The sequence below is a fragment of the Lithobates pipiens genome, unplaced genomic scaffold (assembly GCF_037356315.1).
Source record: "Lithobates pipiens isolate NorthernLeopardFrog02 unplaced genomic scaffold, aLitPip1_a1.2 Scaffold_1, whole genome shotgun sequence".
NCBI lineage: Eukaryota > Metazoa > Chordata > Amphibia > Anura > Ranidae > Lithobates > Lithobates pipiens.
The window spans coordinates 61,956,723-61,973,392 of NW_027507685.1; the positions used below are offsets into that span (position 1 = coordinate 61,956,723).

The 16,670-nt window shown below is 41.8% G+C and overlaps 17 non-coding genes across 17 annotated transcripts; 9 read left to right on the forward strand and 8 right to left on the reverse strand.

Moving 5' to 3' along the window:
- Positions 1-92: 92 nt before the first annotated feature.
- On the reverse strand, positions 93-202 carry TRNAL-CAA (transfer RNA leucine (anticodon CAA)). Its single transcript has 2 exons — positions 165-202; positions 93-138 (listed from the first exon to the last, which is right to left on the reverse strand). It is a non-coding gene; the product is annotated as a tRNA-Leu (tRNA).
- Positions 203-474: 272 nt separating this feature from the next.
- Positions 475-547, forward strand: TRNAR-UCG (transfer RNA arginine (anticodon UCG)). Its single transcript has one exon. It is a non-coding gene; the product is annotated as a tRNA-Arg (tRNA).
- Positions 548-1,164: 617 nt separating this feature from the next.
- TRNAL-CAA (transfer RNA leucine (anticodon CAA)) lies at positions 1,165-1,274 on the reverse strand. Its single transcript has 2 exons — positions 1,237-1,274; positions 1,165-1,210 (listed from the first exon to the last, which is right to left on the reverse strand). It is a non-coding gene; the product is annotated as a tRNA-Leu (tRNA).
- Positions 1,275-2,236: 962 nt separating this feature from the next.
- On the reverse strand, positions 2,237-2,346 carry TRNAL-CAA (transfer RNA leucine (anticodon CAA)). Its single transcript has 2 exons — positions 2,309-2,346; positions 2,237-2,282 (listed from the first exon to the last, which is right to left on the reverse strand). It is a non-coding gene; the product is annotated as a tRNA-Leu (tRNA).
- A 959-nt stretch (positions 2,347-3,305) lies between these two features.
- TRNAL-CAA (transfer RNA leucine (anticodon CAA)) lies at positions 3,306-3,415 on the reverse strand. Its single transcript has 2 exons — positions 3,378-3,415; positions 3,306-3,351 (listed from the first exon to the last, which is right to left on the reverse strand). It is a non-coding gene; the product is annotated as a tRNA-Leu (tRNA).
- Positions 3,416-4,377: 962 nt separating this feature from the next.
- Positions 4,378-4,487, reverse strand: TRNAL-CAA (transfer RNA leucine (anticodon CAA)). The gene is made up of 2 exons: positions 4,450-4,487; positions 4,378-4,423 (listed from the first exon to the last, which is right to left on the reverse strand). It is a non-coding gene; the product is annotated as a tRNA-Leu (tRNA).
- Positions 4,488-5,831: 1,344 nt separating this feature from the next.
- TRNAR-UCG (transfer RNA arginine (anticodon UCG)) lies at positions 5,832-5,904 on the forward strand. The gene has a single exon. It is a non-coding gene; the product is annotated as a tRNA-Arg (tRNA).
- Positions 5,905-7,974: 2,070 nt separating this feature from the next.
- TRNAR-UCG (transfer RNA arginine (anticodon UCG)) lies at positions 7,975-8,047 on the forward strand. Its single transcript has one exon. It is a non-coding gene; the product is annotated as a tRNA-Arg (tRNA).
- Positions 8,048-9,735: 1,688 nt separating this feature from the next.
- On the reverse strand, positions 9,736-9,845 carry TRNAL-CAA (transfer RNA leucine (anticodon CAA)). The gene is made up of 2 exons: positions 9,808-9,845; positions 9,736-9,781 (listed from the first exon to the last, which is right to left on the reverse strand). It is a non-coding gene; the product is annotated as a tRNA-Leu (tRNA).
- A 272-nt stretch (positions 9,846-10,117) lies between these two features.
- Positions 10,118-10,190, forward strand: TRNAR-UCG (transfer RNA arginine (anticodon UCG)). The gene has a single exon. It is a non-coding gene; the product is annotated as a tRNA-Arg (tRNA).
- A 616-nt stretch (positions 10,191-10,806) lies between these two features.
- TRNAL-CAA (transfer RNA leucine (anticodon CAA)) lies at positions 10,807-10,916 on the reverse strand. The gene is made up of 2 exons: positions 10,879-10,916; positions 10,807-10,852 (listed from the first exon to the last, which is right to left on the reverse strand). It is a non-coding gene; the product is annotated as a tRNA-Leu (tRNA).
- Positions 10,917-12,259: 1,343 nt separating this feature from the next.
- On the forward strand, positions 12,260-12,332 carry TRNAR-UCG (transfer RNA arginine (anticodon UCG)). The gene has a single exon. It is a non-coding gene; the product is annotated as a tRNA-Arg (tRNA).
- A 998-nt stretch (positions 12,333-13,330) lies between these two features.
- Positions 13,331-13,403, forward strand: TRNAR-UCG (transfer RNA arginine (anticodon UCG)). Its single transcript has one exon. It is a non-coding gene; the product is annotated as a tRNA-Arg (tRNA).
- Positions 13,404-14,401: 998 nt separating this feature from the next.
- Positions 14,402-14,474, forward strand: TRNAR-UCG (transfer RNA arginine (anticodon UCG)). Its single transcript has one exon. It is a non-coding gene; the product is annotated as a tRNA-Arg (tRNA).
- Positions 14,475-15,090: 616 nt separating this feature from the next.
- On the reverse strand, positions 15,091-15,200 carry TRNAL-CAA (transfer RNA leucine (anticodon CAA)). Its single transcript has 2 exons — positions 15,163-15,200; positions 15,091-15,136 (listed from the first exon to the last, which is right to left on the reverse strand). It is a non-coding gene; the product is annotated as a tRNA-Leu (tRNA).
- Positions 15,201-15,472: 272 nt separating this feature from the next.
- On the forward strand, positions 15,473-15,545 carry TRNAR-UCG (transfer RNA arginine (anticodon UCG)). The gene has a single exon. It is a non-coding gene; the product is annotated as a tRNA-Arg (tRNA).
- A 998-nt stretch (positions 15,546-16,543) lies between these two features.
- On the forward strand, positions 16,544-16,616 carry TRNAR-UCG (transfer RNA arginine (anticodon UCG)). Its single transcript has one exon. It is a non-coding gene; the product is annotated as a tRNA-Arg (tRNA).
- Positions 16,617-16,670: the final 54 nt, after the last annotated feature.

The window sequence follows — 16,670 nt, forward strand, 5'->3', positions numbered from 1 at the left end:
GATTTTTTTTCATGTTTTTTTGTCGGTGACATGGTAGCATGAAAACACAGCGGGAGTGGTGATTGTAGTTCAAGCTAAATGTGTAAACAGATTGTCAGAAGTGGGATTTGAACCCACGCCTCCATTTGGAGACCAGAACACCCACACAATGTGAAGAAACAGCTCTTGAGTCTGGCGCCTTAGACCACTCGGCCATCCTGACAAGACATATTGAGGTGCTATGGCTTCCTCTGGAAATATCATCTACTCGTAGTACTCTATTGATCTATTACCATTGTCAAGGAGCTGTATGAACACTCTGAACCTAGGCCCTTTTGCAAATGCACTTCTTAAAGCATGACCTTGCACCAAGTCATACATTTCAGATCCTTTCTACCAAATCTCCTTGAGCAAAAAAAGTAGAAGATGTCCCAGGTGATCTTCGAGTGTTTGGTTGATCCGGGCGCCACAAACCAGAATCATGTCCTTGTGGCAGACCGTGTGGCCTAGTGGATAAGGCGTCTGACTTCGGATCAGAAGATTGAGGGTTCGAGTCCCTTCGTGGTCGTTTTCTATGCTGCTTTCCAGTTCCTTCCTGTGACCTTCACTCGTAAATTCTTGCTTTACCCATAACAACGTGCTTCTTGCTGGAGGCTTCCAATTTGCTGAAGCCCAGAGCCTCCAAACAGAAGTAAATCATAAAGTGGAAGTAAACCAATTGATTTAAGGGTTTCAAAACACAGTTACATGCCTGGAATCCCGGGATTGATAACTGTCCCATTTGCTTGTGTTCTCAACCAAACTATCAAATCATCAAATGGCTGGTGTCATAACTTAAATATTTCCCCAAAATGGGAGAGCAACTGAGTATGTGCAGAGCAGGTTGAAACAGCGTATTACTGGATTTCAAAGTGTATAGAACCATATTTTTTAATGTTTTACATGAGTATATATGCAAAATGGGACAACCAGAAGAGATGTAGCAGGACTTACTTTTCTACTAAAGTTGCACTTTAAATGACAGATTTAACAGCATGGTCTAGCAGATTTTCCTCAAGAATTTGATCTTTATGTAGGATGTGCAAAGTTTTTGGATTTTTTTTCATGTTTTTTTGTCGGTGACATGGTAGCATGAAAACACAGCGGGAGTGGTGATTGTAGTTCAAGCTAAATGTGTAAACAGATTGTCAGAAGTGGGATTTGAACCCACGCCTCCATTTGGAGACCAGAACACCCACACAATGTGAAGAAACAGCTCTTGAGTCTGGCGCCTTAGACCACTCGGCCATCCTGACAAAATATATTGAGGTGCTATGGCTTCCTCTGGAAATATCATCTACTCGTAGTACTCTATTGATCTATTACCATTGTCAAGGAGCTGTATGAACACTCTGAACCTAGGCCCTTTTGCAAATGCACTTCTTAAAGCATGACCTTGCACCAAGTCATACATTTCAGATCCTTTCTACCAAATCTCCTTGAGCAAAAAAAGTAGAAGATGTCCCAGGTGATCTTCGAGTGTTTGGTTGATCCGGGTGCCACAAACCAGAATCATGTCCTTGTGGCAGACCGCGTGGCATAATGGATAAGGCGTCTGACTTCGGATCAGAAGATTGAGGGTTCGAGTCCCTTCGTGGTCGTTTTCTATGCTGCTTTCCAGTTCCTTCCTGTGACCTTCACTCGTAAATTCTTGCTTTAGCCATAACAACGTGCTTCTTGCTGGAGGCTTCCAATTTGCTGAAGCCCAGAGCCTCCAAACAGAAGTAAATCATAAAGTGGAAGTAAACCAATTGATTTAAGGGTTTCAAAACACAGTTACATGCCTGGAATCCCGGGATTAATAACTGTCCCATTTGCTTGTGTTCTCAACCAAACTATCAAATCATCAAATGGCAGGTGTCATAACTTAAATATTTCCCCAAAATGGGAGAGCAACTGAGTATGTGCAGAGCAGGTTGAAACAGCGTATTACTGGATTTCAAAGTGTATAGAACCATATTTTTTAATGTTTTACATGAGTATATATGCAAAATGGGACAACCGGAAGAGATGTAGCAGGACTTACTTTTCTACTAAAGTTGCACTTTAAATGACAGATTTAACAGCATGGTCTAGCAGATTTTCCTCAAGAATTTGATCTTTATGTAGGATGTGCAACGTTTTTGGATTTTTTTTCATGTTTTTTTGTCGGTGACATGGTAGCATGAAAACACAGCGGGAGTGGTGATTGTAGTTCAAGCTAAATGTGTAAACAGATTGTCAGAAGTGGGATTTGAACCCACGCCTCCATTTGGAGACCAGAACACCCACACAATGTGAAGAAACAGCTCTTGAGTCTGGCGCCTTAGACCACTCGGCCATCCTGACAAGATATATTGAGGTGTATGGCTTCCTCTGGAAATATCATTTACTCGTAGTACTCTATTGATCTATTACCATTGTCAAGGAGCTGTATGAACACTCTGAACCTAGGCCCTTTTGCAAATGCACTTCTTAAAGCATGACCTTGCACCAAGTCATACATTTCAGATCCTTTCTACCAAATCTCCTTGAGCAAAAAAAGTAGAAGATGTCCCAGGTGATCTTCGAGTGTTTGGTTGATCCGGGCGCCACAAACCAGAATCATGTCCTTGTGGCAGACCGCGTGGCCTAAAGGATAAGGCGTCTGACTTCGGATCAGAAGATTGAGGGTTCGAGTCCCTTCGTGGTTGTTTTCTATGCTGCTTTCCAGTTCCTTCCTGTGACCTTCACTCGTAAATTCTTGCTTTAGCCATAACAACGTGCTTCTTGCTGGAGGCTTCCAATTTGCTGAAGCCCAGAGCCTCCAAACAGAAGTAAATCATAAAGTGGAAGTAAACCAATTGATTTAAGGGTTTCAAAACACAGTTACATGCCTGGAATCCCGGGATTAATAACTGTCCCATTTGCTTGTGTTCTCAACCAAACTATCAAATCATCAAATGGCTGGTGTCATAACTTAAATATGCCTAAAATGGGAGAGCAACTGAGTATGTGCAGAGCAGGTTGAAACAGCGTATTACTGGATTTCAAAGTGTATAGAACCATATTTTTTAATGTTTTACATGAGTATATATGCAAAATGGGACAACCGGAAGAGATGTAGCAGGACTTACTTTTCTACTAAAGTTGCACTTTAAATGACAGATTTAACAGCATGGTCTAGCAGATTTTCCTCAAGAATTTGATCTTTATGTAGGATGTGCAAAGTTTTTGGATTTTTTTTCATGTTTTTTTGTCGGTGACATGGTAGCATGAAAACACAGCGGGAGTGGTGATTGTAGTTCAAGCTAAATGTGTAAACAGATTGTCAGAAGTGGGATTTGAACCCACGCCTCCATTTGGAGACCAGAACACCCACACAATGTGAAGAAACAGCTCTTGAGTCTGGCGCCTTAGACCACTCGGCCATCCTGACAAGACATATTGAGGTGCTATGGCTTCCTCTGGAAATATCATCTACTCGTAGTACTCTATTGATCTATTACCATTGTCAAGGAGCTGTATGAACACTCTGAACCTAGGCCCTTTTGCAAATGCACTTCTTAAAGCATGACCTTGCACCAAGTCATACATTTCAGATCCTTTCTACCAAATCTCCTTGAGCAAAAAAAGTAGAAGATGTCCCAGGTGATCTTCGAGTGTTTGGTTGATCCGGGCGCCACAAACCAGAATCATGTCCTTGTGGCAGACCGTGTGGCCTAATGGATAAGGCGTCTGACTTCGCATCAGAAGATTGAGGGTTCGAGTCCCTTCGTGGTCGTTTTCTATGCTGCTTTCCAGTTCCTTCCTGTGACCTTCACTCGTAAATTCTTGCTTTACCCATAACAACGTGCTTCTTGCTGGAGGCTTCCAATTTGCTGAAGCCCAGAGCCTCCAAACAGAAGTAAATCATAAAGTGGAAGTAAACCAATTGATTTAAGGGTTTCAAAACACAGTTACATGCCTGGAATCCCGGGATTGATAACTGTCCCATTTGCTTGTGTTCTCAACCAAACTATCAAATCATCAAATGGCTGGTGTCATAACTTAAATATTTCCCCAAAATGGGAGAGCAACTGAGTATGTGCAGAGCAGGTTGAAACAGCGTATTACTGGATTTCAAAGTGTATAGAACCATATTTTTTAATGTTTTACATGAGTATATATGCAAAATGGGACAACCAGAAGAGATGTAGCAGGACTTACTTTTCTACTAAAGTTGCACTTTAAATGACAGATTTAACAGCATGGTCTAGCAGATTTTCCTCAAGAATTTGATCTTTATGTAGGATGTGCAAAGTTTTTGGATTTTTTTTCATGTTTTTTTGTCGGTGACATGGTAGCATGAAAACACAGCGGGAGTGGTGATTGTAGTTCAAGCTAAATGTGTAAACAGATTGTCAGAAGTGGGATTTGAACCCACGCCTCCATTTGGAGACCAGAACACCCACACAATGTGAAGAAACAGCTCTTGAGTCTGGCGCCTTAGACCACTCGGCCATCCTGACAAGACATATTGAGGTGCTATGGCTTCCTCTGGAAATATCATCTACTCGTAGTACTCTATTGATCTATTACCATTGTCAAGGAGCTGTATGAACACTCTGAACCTAGGCCCTTTTGCAAATGCACTTCTTAAAGCATGACCTTGCACCAAGTCATACATTTCAGATCCTTTCTACCAAATCTCCTTGAGCAAAAAAAGTAGAAGATGTCCCAGGTGATCTTCGAGTGTTTGGTTGATCCGGGCGCCACAAACCAGAATCATGTCCTTGTGGCAGACCGTGTGGCCTAATGGATAAGGCGTCTGACTTCGGATCAGAAGATTGAGGGTTCGAGTCCCTTCGTGGTCGTTTTCTATGCTGCTTTCCAGTTCCTTCCTGTGACCTTCACTCGTAAATTCTTGCTTTACCCATAACAACGTGCTTCTTGCTGGAGGCTTCCAATTTGCTGAAGCCCAGAGCCTCCAAACAGAAGTAAATCATAAAGTGGAAGTAAACCAATTGATTTAAGGGTTTCAAAACACAGTTACATGCCTGGAATCCCGGGATTGATAACTGTCCCATTTGCTTGTGTTCTCAACCAAACTATCAAATCATCAAATGGCTGGTGTCATAACTTAAATATTTCCCCAAAATGGGAGAGCAACTGAGTATGTGCAGAGCAGGTTGAAACAGCGTATTACTGGATTTCAAAGTGTATAGAACCATATTTTTTAATGTTTTACATGAGTATATATGCAAAATGGGACAACCAGAAGAGATGTAGCAGGACTTACTTTTCTACTAAAGTTGCACTTTAAATGACAGATTTAACAGCATGGTCTAGCAGATTTTCCTCAAGAATTTGATCTTTATGTAGGATGTGCAAAGTTTTTGGATTTTTTTTCATGTTTTTTTGTCGTTGACATGGTAGCATGAAAACACAGCGGGAGTGGTGATTGTAGTTCAAGCTAAATGTGTAAACAGATTGTCAGAAGTGGGATTTGAACCCACGCCTCCATTTGGAGACCAGAACACCCACACAATGTGAAGAAACAGCTCTTGAGTCTGGTGCCTTAGACCACTCAGCCATCCTGACAAGATATATTGAGGTGCTATGGCTTCCTCTGGAAATATCATCTACTCGTAGTACTCTATTGATCTATTACCATTGTCAAGGAGCTGTATGAACACTCTGAACCTAGGCCCTTTTGCAAATGCACTTCTTAAAGCATGACCTTGCACCAAGTCATACATTTCAGATCCTTTCTACCAAATCTCCTTGAGCAAAAAAAGTAGAAGATGTCCCAGGTGATCTTCGAGTGTTTGGTTGATCCGGGCGCCACAAACCAGAATCATGTCCTTGTGGCAGACCGCGTGGCCTAATGGATAAGGCGTCTGACTTCGGATCAGAAGATTGAGGGTTCGAGTCCCTTCGTGGTCGTTTTCTATGCTGCTTTCCAGTTCCTTCCTGTGACCTTCACTCGTAAATTCTTGCTTTACCCATAACAACGTGCTTCTTGCTGGAGGCTTCCAATTTGCTGAAGCCCAGAGCCTCCAAACAGAAGTAAATCATAAAGTGGAAGTAAACCAATTGATTTAAGGGTTTCAAAACACAGTTACATGCCTGGAATCCCGGGATTGATAACTGTCCCATTTGCTTGTGTTCTCAACCAAACTATCAAATCATCAAATGGCTGGTGTCATAACTTAAATATGCCTAAAATGGGAGAGCAACTGAGTATGTGCAGAGCAGGTTGAAACAGCGTATTACTGGATTTCAAAGTGTATAGAAGCATATTTTTTAATGTTTTACATGAGTATATATGCAAAATGGGACAACCGGAAGAGATGTAGCAGGACTTACTTTTCTGACTAAAGTTGCACTTTAAATGACAGATTTAACAGCATGGTCTAGCAGATTTTCCTCAAGAATTTGATCTTTATGTAGGATGTGCAAAGTTTTGGGATTTTTTTTCATGTTTTTTTGCCGGTGACATGGTAGCATGAAAACACAGCGGGAGTGGTGATTGTAGTTCAAGCTAAATGTGTAAACAGATTGTCAGAAGTGGGATTTGAACCCACGCCTCCATTTGGACACCAGAACACCCACACAATGTGAAGAAACAGCCCTTGAGTCTGGAGCCTTAGACCACTCGGCCATCCTGACAAGATACATTGAGGTACTTTGGCTTCCTCTGGAAATATCATCTACTCGTGGTACTCTATTGATCTATTACCATTGTCAAGGAGCTGTATGAACACTCTGAACCTAGGCCCTTTTGCAAATGCACTTCTTAAAGCATGACCTTGCACCAAGTCATACATTTCAGATCCTTTCTACCAAATCTCCTTGAGCAAAAAAAGTAGAAGATGTCCCAGGTGATCTTCGAGTGTTTGGTTGATCCGGGCGCCACAAACCAGAATCATGTCCTTGTGGCAGACCGCGTGGCCTAATGGATAAGGCGTCTGACTTCAGATCAGAAGATTGAGGGTTCGAGTCCCTTCGTGGTCGTTTTCTATGCTGCTTTCCAGTTCCTTCCTGTGACCTTCACTCGTAAATTCTTGCTTTACCCATAACAACGTGCTTCTTGCTGGAGGCTTCCAATTTGCTGAAGCCCAGAGCCTCCAAACAGAAGTAAATCATAAAGTGGAAGTAAACCAATTGATTTAAGGGTTTCAAAACACAGTTACATGCCTGGAATCCCGGGATTGATAACTGTCCCATTTGCTTGTGTTCTCAACCAAACTATCAAATCATCAAATGGCTGGTGTCATAACTTAAATATTTCCCCAAAATGGGAGAGCAACTGAGTATGTGCAGAGCAGGTTGAAACAGCGTATTACTGGATTTCAAAGTGTATAGAACCATATTTTTTAATGTTTTACATGAGTATATATGCAAAATCGGACAACCGGAAGAGATGTAGCAGGACTTACTTTTCTACTAAAGTTGCACTTTAAATGACAGATTTAACAGCATGGTCTAGCAGATTTTCCTCAAGAATTTGATCTTTATGTAGGATGTGCAAAGTTTTGGGATTTTTTTTCATGTTTTTTTGCCGGTGACATGGTAGCATGAAAACACAGCGGGAGTGGTGATTGTAGTTCAAGCTAAATGTGTAAACAGATTGTCAGAAGTGGGATTTGAACCCACGCCTCCATTTGGACACCAGAACACCCACACAATGTGAAGAAACAGCCCTTGAGTCTGGCGCCTTAGACCACTCGGCCATCCTAACAAGATATATTGAGGTGCTATGGCTTCCTCTGGAAATATCATCTACTCGTAGTACTCTATTGATCTATTACCATTGTCAAGGAGCTGTATGAACACTCTGAACCTAGGCCCTTTTGCAAATGCACTTCTTAAAGCATGACCTTGCACCAAGTCATACATTTCAGATCCTTTCTACCAAATCTCCTTGAGCAAAAAAAGTAGAAGATGTCCCAGGTGATCTTCGAGTGTTTGGTTGATCCGGGCGCCACAAACCAGAATCATGTCCTTGTGGCAGACCGCGTGGCCTAATGGATAAGGCGTCTGACTTCGGATCAGAAGATTGAGGGTTCGAGTCCCTTCGTGGTCGTTTTCTATGCTGCTTTCCAGTTCCTTCCTGTGACCTTCACTCGTAAATTCTTGCTTTACCCATAACAACGTGCTTCTTGCTGGAGGCTTCCAATTTGCTGAAGCCCAGAGCCTCCAAACAGAAGTAAATCATAAAGTGGAAGTAAACCAATTGATTTAAGGGTTTCAAAACACAGTTACATGCCTGGAATCCCGGGATTGATAACTGTCCCATTTGCTTGTGTTCTCAACCAAACTATCAAATCATCAAATGGCTGGTGTCATAACTTAAATATGCCTAAAATGGGAGAGCAACTGAGTATGTGCAGAGCAGGTTGAAACAGCGTATTACTGGATTTCAAAGTGTATAGAAGCATATTTTTTAATGTTTTACATGAGTATATATGCAAAATGGGACAACCGGAAGAGATGTAGCAGGACTTACTTTTCTGACTAAAGTTGCACTTTAAATGACAGATTTAACAGCATGGTCTAGCAGATTTTCCTCAAGAATTTGATCTTTATGTAGGATGTGCAAAGTTTTGGGATTTTTTTTCATGTTTTTTTGCCGGTGACATGGTAGCATGAAAACACAGCGGGAGTGGTGATTGTAGTTCAAGCTAAATGTGTAAACAGATTGTCAGAAGTGGGATTTGAACCCACGCCTCCATTTGGACACCAGAACACCCACACAATGTGAAGAAACAGCCCTTGAGTCTGGAGCCTTAGACCACTCGGCCATCCTGACAAGATACATTGAGGTACTTTGGCTTCCTCTGGAAATATCATCTACTCGTGGTACTCTATTGATCTATTACCATTGTCAAGGAGCTGTATGAACACTCTGAACCTAGGCCCTTTTGCAAATGCACTTCTTAAAGCATGACCTTGCACCAAGTCATACATTTCAGATCCTTTCTACCAAATCTCCTTGAGCAAAAAAAGTAGAAGATGTCCCAGGTGATCTTCGAGTGTTTGGTTGATCCGGGCGCCACAAACCAGAATCATGTCCTTGTGGCAGACCGCGTGGCCTAATGGATAAGGCGTCTGACTTCAGATCAGAAGATTGAGGGTTCGAGTCCCTTCGTGGTCGTTTTCTATGCTGCTTTCCAGTTCCTTCCTGTGACCTTCACTCGTAAATTCTTGCTTTACCCATAACAACGTGCTTCTTGCTGGAGGCTTCCAATTTGCTGAAGCCCAGAGCCTCCAAACAGAAGTAAATCATAAAGTGGAAGTAAACCAATTGATTTAAGGGTTTCAAAACACAGTTACATGCCTGGAATCCCGGGATTGATAACTGTCCCATTTGCTTGTGTTCTCAACCAAACTATCAAATCATCAAATGGCTGGTGTCATAACTTAAATATTTCCCCAAAATGGGAGAGCAACTGAGTATGTGCAGAGCAGGTTGAAACAGCGTATTACTGGATTTCAAAGTGTATAGAACCATATTTTTTAATGTTTTACATGAGTATATATGCAAAATCGGACAACCGGAAGAGATGTAGCAGGACTTACTTTTCTACTAAAGTTGCACTTTAAATGACAGATTTAACAGCATGGTCTAGCAGATTTTCCTCAAGAATTTGATCTTTATGTAGGATGTGCAAAGTTTTTGGATTTTTTTTCATGTTTTTTTGTCGGTGACATGGTAGCATGAAAACACAGCGGGAGTGGTGATTGTAGTTCAAGCTAAATGTGTAAACAGATTGTCAGAAGTGGGATTTGAACCCACGCCTCCATTTGGAGACCAGAACACCCACACAATGTGAAGAAACAGCTCTTGAGTCTGGCGCCTTAGACCACTCGGCCATCCTGACCAGATATATTGAGGTGCTATGGCTTCCTCTGGAAATATCATCTACTCGTAGTACTCTATTGATCTATTACCATTGTCAAGGAGCTGTATGAACACTCTGAACCTAGGCCCTTTTGCAAATGCACTTCTTCAAGCATGACCTTGCACCAAGTCATACATTTCAGATCCTTTCTACCAAATCTCCTTGAGCAAAAAAAGTAGAAGATGTCCCAGGTGATCTTCGAGTGTTTGGTTGATCCGGGCGCCACAAACCAGAATCATGTCCTTGTGGCAGACCGCGTGGCCTAATGGATAAGGCGTCTGACTTCGGATCAGAAGATTGAGGGTTCGAGTCCCTTCGTGGTCGTTTTCTATGCTGCTTTCCAGTTCCTTCCTGTGACCTTCACTCGTAAATTCTTGCTTTAGCCATAACAACGTGCTTCTTGCTGGAGGCTTCCAATTTGCTGAAGCCCAGAGCCTCCAAACAGAAATAAATCATAAAGTGGAAGTAAACCAATTGATTTAAGGGTTTCAAAACACAGTTACATGCATGGAATCCCGGGATTGATAACTGTCCCATTTGCTTGTGTTCTCAACCAAACTATCAAATCATCAAATGGCTGGTGTCATAACTTAAATATGCCTAAAATGGGAGAGCAACTGAGTATGTGCAGAGCAGGTTGAAACAGCGTATTACTGGATTTCAAAGTGTATAGAACCATATTTTTAAATGTTTTACATGAGTATATATGCAAAATGGGACAACCGGAAGAGATGTAGCAGGACTTACTTTTCTGACTAAAGTTGCACTTTAAATGAGAGATTTAACAGCATGGTCTAGCAGATTTTCCTCAAGAATTTGATCTTTATGTAGGATGTGCAAAGTTTTTGGATTTTTTTTCATGTTTTTTTGTCGGTGACATGGTAGCATGAAAACACAGCGGGAGTGGTGATTGTAGTTCAAGCTAAATATGTAAACAGATTGTCAGAAGTGGGATTTGAACCCACGCCTCCATTTGGAGACCAGAACACCCACAGAATGTGAAGAAACAGCTCTTGAGTCTGGCGCCTTAGACCACTCGGCCATCCTGACAAGATATATTGAGGTGCTATGGCTTCCTCTGGAAATATCATCTACTCGTGGTACTCTATTGATCTATTACCATTGTCAAGGAGCTGTATGAACACTCTGAACCTAGGCCATTTTGCAAATGCACTTCTTAAAGCATGACCTTGCACCAAGTCATACATTTCAGATCCTTTCTACCCAATCTCCTTGAGCAAAAAAAGTAGAAGATGTCCCAGGTGATCTTCGAGTGTTTGGTTGATCCGGGCGCCACAAACCAGAATCATGTCCTTGTGGCAGACCGCGTGGCCTAATGGATAAGGCGTCTGACTTCGGATCAGAAGATTGAGGGTTCGAGTCCCTACGTGGTCGTTTTCTATGCTGCTTTCCAGTTCCTTCCTGTGACCTTCACTCGTAAATTCTTGCTTTAGCCATAACAACGTGCTTCTTGCTGGAGGCTTCCAATTTGCTGAAGCCCAGAGCCTCCAAACAGAAGTAAATCATAAAGTGGAAGTAAACCAATTGATTTAAGGGTTTCAAAACACAGTTACATGCCTGGAATCCCGGGATTGATAACTGTCCCATTTGCTTGTGTTCTCAACCAAACTATCAAATCATCAAATGGCTGGTGTCATAACTTAAATATGCCTAAAATGGGAGAGCAACTGAGTATGTGCAGAGCAGGTTGAAACAGCGTATTACTGGATTTCAAAGTGTATAGAAACATATTTTTTAATGTTTTACATGAGTATATATGCAAAATGGGACAACCGGAAGAGATGTAGCAGGACTTACTTTTCTGACTAAAGTTGCACTTTAAATGAGAGATTTAACAGCATGGTCTAGCAGATTTTCCTCAAGAATTTGATCTTTATGTAGGATGTGCAAAGTTTTTGGATTTTTTTTCATGTTTTTTTGTCGGTGACATGGTAGCATGAAAACACAGCGGGAGTGGTGATTGTAGTTCAAGCTAAATGTGTAAACAGATTGTCAGAAGTGGGATTTGAACCCACGCCTCCATTTGGAGACCAGAACACACACACAATGTGAAGAAACAGCTCTTGAGTCTGGCGCCTTAGACCACTCGGCCATCCTAACAAGATATATTGAGGTGCTATGGCTTCCTCTGGAAATATCATCTACTCGTAGTACTCTATTGATCTATTACCATTGTCAAGGAGCTGTATGAACACTCTGAACCTAGGCCCTTTTGCAAATGCACTTCTTAAAGCATGACCTTGCACCAAGTCATACATTTCAGATCCTTTCTACCAAATCTCCTTGAGCAAAAAAAGTAGAAGATGTCCCAGGTGATCTTCGAGTGTTTGGTTGATCCGGGCGCCACAAACCAGAATCATGTCCTTGTGGCAGACCGCGTGGCCTAATGGATAAGGCGTCTGACTTCGGATCAGAAGATTGAGGGTTCGAGTCCCTTCGTGGTCGTTTTCTATGCTGCTTTCCAGTTCCTTCCTGTGACCTTCACTCGTAAATTCTTGCTTTAGCCATAACAACGTGCTTCTTGCTGGAGGCTTCCAATTTGCTGAAGCCCAGAGCCTCCAAACAGAAGTAAATCATAAAGTGGAAGTAAACCAATTGATTTAAGGGTTTCAAAACACAGTTACATGCATGGAATCCCGAGATTGATAACTGTCCCATTTGCTTGTGTTCTCAACCAAACTATCAAATCATCAAATGGCTGGTGTCATAACTTAAATATGCCTAAAATGGGAGAGCAACTGAGTATGTGCAGAGCAGGTTGAAACAGCGTATTACTGGATTTCAAAGTGTATAGAAGCATATTTTTTAATGTTTTACATGAGTATATATGCAAAATGGGACAACCGGAAGAGATGTAGCAGGACTTACTTTTCTGACTAAAGTTGCACTTTAAATGAGAGATTTAACAGCATGGTCTAGCAGATTTTCCTCAAGAATTTGATCTTTATGTAGGATGTGCAAAGTTTTTGGATTTTTTTTCATGTTTTTTTGTCGGTGACATGGTAGCATGAAAACACAGCGGGAGTGGTGATTGTAGTTCAAGCTAAATGTGTAAACAGATTGTCAGAAGTGGGATTTGAACCCACACCTCCATTTGGAGACCAGAACACCCACACAATGTGAAGAAACAGCCCTTGAGTCTGGAGCCTTAGACCACTCCGCCATCCTGACAAGATATATTGAGGTGCTATGGCTTCCTCTGGAAATATCATCTACTCGTAGTACTCTATTGATCTATTACCATTGTCAAGGAGCTGTATGAACACTCTGAACCTAGGCCCTTTTGCAAATGCACTTCTTAAAGCATGACCTTGCACCAAGTCATACATTTCAGATCCTTTCTACCAAATCTCCTTGAGCAAAAAAAGTAGAAGATGTCCCAGGTGATCTTCGAGTGTTTGGTTGATCCGGGCGCCACAAACCAGAATCATGTCCTTGTGGCAGACCGCGTGGCCTAATGGATAAGGCGTCTGACTTCGGATCAGAAGATTGAGGGTTCGAGTCCCTTCGTGGTCGTTTTCTATGCTGCTTTCCAGTTCCTTCCTGTGACCTTCACTCGTAAATTCTTGCTTTACCCATAACAACGTGCTTCTTGCTGGAGGCTTCCAATTTGCTGAAGCCCAGAGCCTCCAAACAGAAGTAAATCATAAAGTGGAAGTAAACCAATTGATTTAAGGGTTTCAAAACACAGTTACATGCATGGAATCCCGGGATTGATAACTGTCCCATTTGCTTGTGTTCTCAACCAAACTATCAAATCATCAAATGGCTGGTGTCATAACTTAAATATGCCTAATATGGGAGAGCAACTGAGTATGTGCAGAGCAGGTTGAAACAGCGTATTACTGGATTTCAAAGTGTATAGAAGCATATTTTTTAATGTTTTACATGAGTATATATGCAAAATGTGACAACCGGAAGAGATGTAGCAGGACTTACTTTTCTGACTAAAGTTGCACTTTAAATGACAGATTTAACAGCATGGTCTAGCAGATTTTCCTCAAGAATTTGATCTTTATGTAGGATGTGCAAAGTTTTTGGATTTTTTTTCATGTTTTTTTGTCGGTGACATGGTAGCATGAAAACACAGCGGGAGTGGTGATTGTAGTTCAAGCTAAATGTGTAAACAGATTGTCAGAAGTGAGATTTGAACCCACGCCTCCATTTGGAGACCAGAACACCCACACAATGTGAAGAAACAGCTCTTGAGTCTGGCGCCTTAGACCACTCGGCCATCCTGACAAGATATATTGAGGTGCTATGGCTTCCTCTGGAAATATCATCTACTCGTGGTACTCTATTGATCTATTACCATTGTCAAGGAGCTGTATGAACACTCTGAACCTAGGCCATTTTGCAAATGCACTTCTTAAAGCATGACCTTGCACCAAGTCATACATTTCAGATCCTTTCTACCCAATCTCCTTGAGCAAAAAAAGTAGAAGATGTCCCAGGTGATCTTCGAGTGTTTGGTTGATCCGGGCGCCACAAACCAGAATCATGTCCTTGTGGCAGACCGCGTGGCCTAATGGATAAGGCGTCTGACTTCGGATCAGAAGATTGAGGGTTCGAGTCCCTTCGTGGTCGTTTTCTATGCTGCTTTCCAGTTCCTTCCTGTGACCTTCACTCGTAAATTCTTGCTTTAGCCATAACAACGTGCTTCTTGCTGGAGGCTTCCAATTTGCTGAAGCCCAGAGCCTCCAAACAGAAGTAAATCATAAAGTGGAAGTAAACCAATTGATTTAAGGGTTTCAAAACACAGTTACATGCATGGAATCCCGGGATTGATAACTGTCCCATTTGCTTGTGTTCTCAACCAAACTATCAAATCATCAAATGGCTGGTGTCATAACTTAAATATGCCTAAAATGGGAGAGCAACTGAGTATGTGCAGAGCAGGTTGAAACAGCGTATTACTGGATTTCAAAGTGTATAGAAGCATATTTTTTAATGTTTTACATGAGTATATATGCAAAATGTGACAACCGGAAGAGATGTAGCAGGACTTACTTTTCTGACTAAAGTTGCACTTTAAATGACAGATTTAACAGCATGGTCTAGCAGATTTTCCTCAAGAATTTGATCTTTATGTAGGATGTGCAAAGTTTTTGGATTTTTTTTCATGTTTTTTTGTCGGTGACATGGTAGCATGAAAACACAGCGGGAGTGGTGATTGTAGTTCAAGCTAAATGTGTAAACAGATTGTCAGAAGTGGGATTTGAACCCACGCCTCCATTTGGAGACCAGAACACCCACACAATGTGAAGAAACAGCTCTTGAGTCTGGCGCCTTAGACCACTCGGCCATCCTGACAAGATATATTGAGGTGCTATGGCTTCCTCTGGAAATATCATCTACTCGTGGTACTCTATTGATCTATTACCATTGTCAAGGAGCTGTATGAACACTCTGAACCTAGGCCATTTTGCAAATGCACTTCTTAAAGCATGACCTTGCACCAAGTCATACATTTCAGATCCTTTCTACCCAATCTCCTTGAGCAAAAAAAGTAGAAGATGTCCCAGGTGATCTTCGAGTGTTTGGTTGATCCGGGCGCCACAAACCAGAATCATGTCCTTGTGGCAGACCGCGTGGCCTAATGGATAAGGCGTCTGACTTCGGATCAGAAGATTGAGGGTTCGAGTCCCTTCGTGGTCGTTTTCTATGCTGCTTTCCAGTTCCTTCCTGTGACCTTCACTCGTAAATTCTTGCTTTAGCCATAACAACGTGCTTCTTGCTGGAGGCTTCCAATTTGCTGAAGCCCAGAGCCTCCAAACAGAAGTAAATCATAAAGTGGAAGTAAACCAATTGATTTAAGGGTTTCAAAACACAGTTACATGCATGGAATCCCGGGATTGATAACTGTCCCATTTGCTTGTGTTCTCAACCAAACTATCAAATCATCAAATGGCTGGTGTCATAACTTAAATATGCCTAAAATGGGAGAGCAACTGAGTATGTGCAGAGCAGGTTGAAACAGCGTATTACTGGATTTCAAAGTGTATAGAAGCATATTTTTTAATGTTTTACATGAGTATATATGCAAAATGTGACAACCGGAAGAGATGTAGCAGGACTTACTTTTCTGACTAAAGTTGCACTTTAAATGACAGATTTAACAGCATGGTCTAGCAGATTTTCCTCAAGAATTTGATCTTTATGTAGGATGTGCAAAGTTTTTGGATTTTTTTTCATGTTTTTTTGTCGGTGACATGGTAGCATGAAAACACAGCGGGAGTGGTGATTGTAGTTCAAGCTAAATGTGTAAACAGATTGTCAGAAGTGAGATTTGAACCCACGCCTCCATTTGGAGACCAGAACACCCACACAATGTGAAGAAACAGCTCTTGAGTCTGGCGCCTTAGACCACTCGGCCATCCTGACAAGATATATTGAGGTGCTATGGCTTCCTCTGGAAATATCATCTACTCGTGGTACTCTATTGATCTATTACCATTGTCAAGGAGCTGTATGCACACTCTGAACCTAGGCCATTTTGCAAATGCACTTCTTAAAGCATGACCTTGCACCAAGTCATACATTTCAGATCCTTTCTACCCAATCTCCTTGAGCAAAAAAAGTAGAAGATGTCCCAGGTGATCTTCGAGTGTTTGGTTGATCCGGGCGCCACAAACCAGAATCATGTCCTTGTGGCAGACCGCGTGGCCTAATGGATAAGGCGTCTGACTTCGGATCAGAAGATTGAGGGTTCGAGTCCCTTCGTGGTCGTTTTCTATGCTGCTTTCCAGTTCCTTCCTGTGACCTTCACTCGTAAATTCTTGC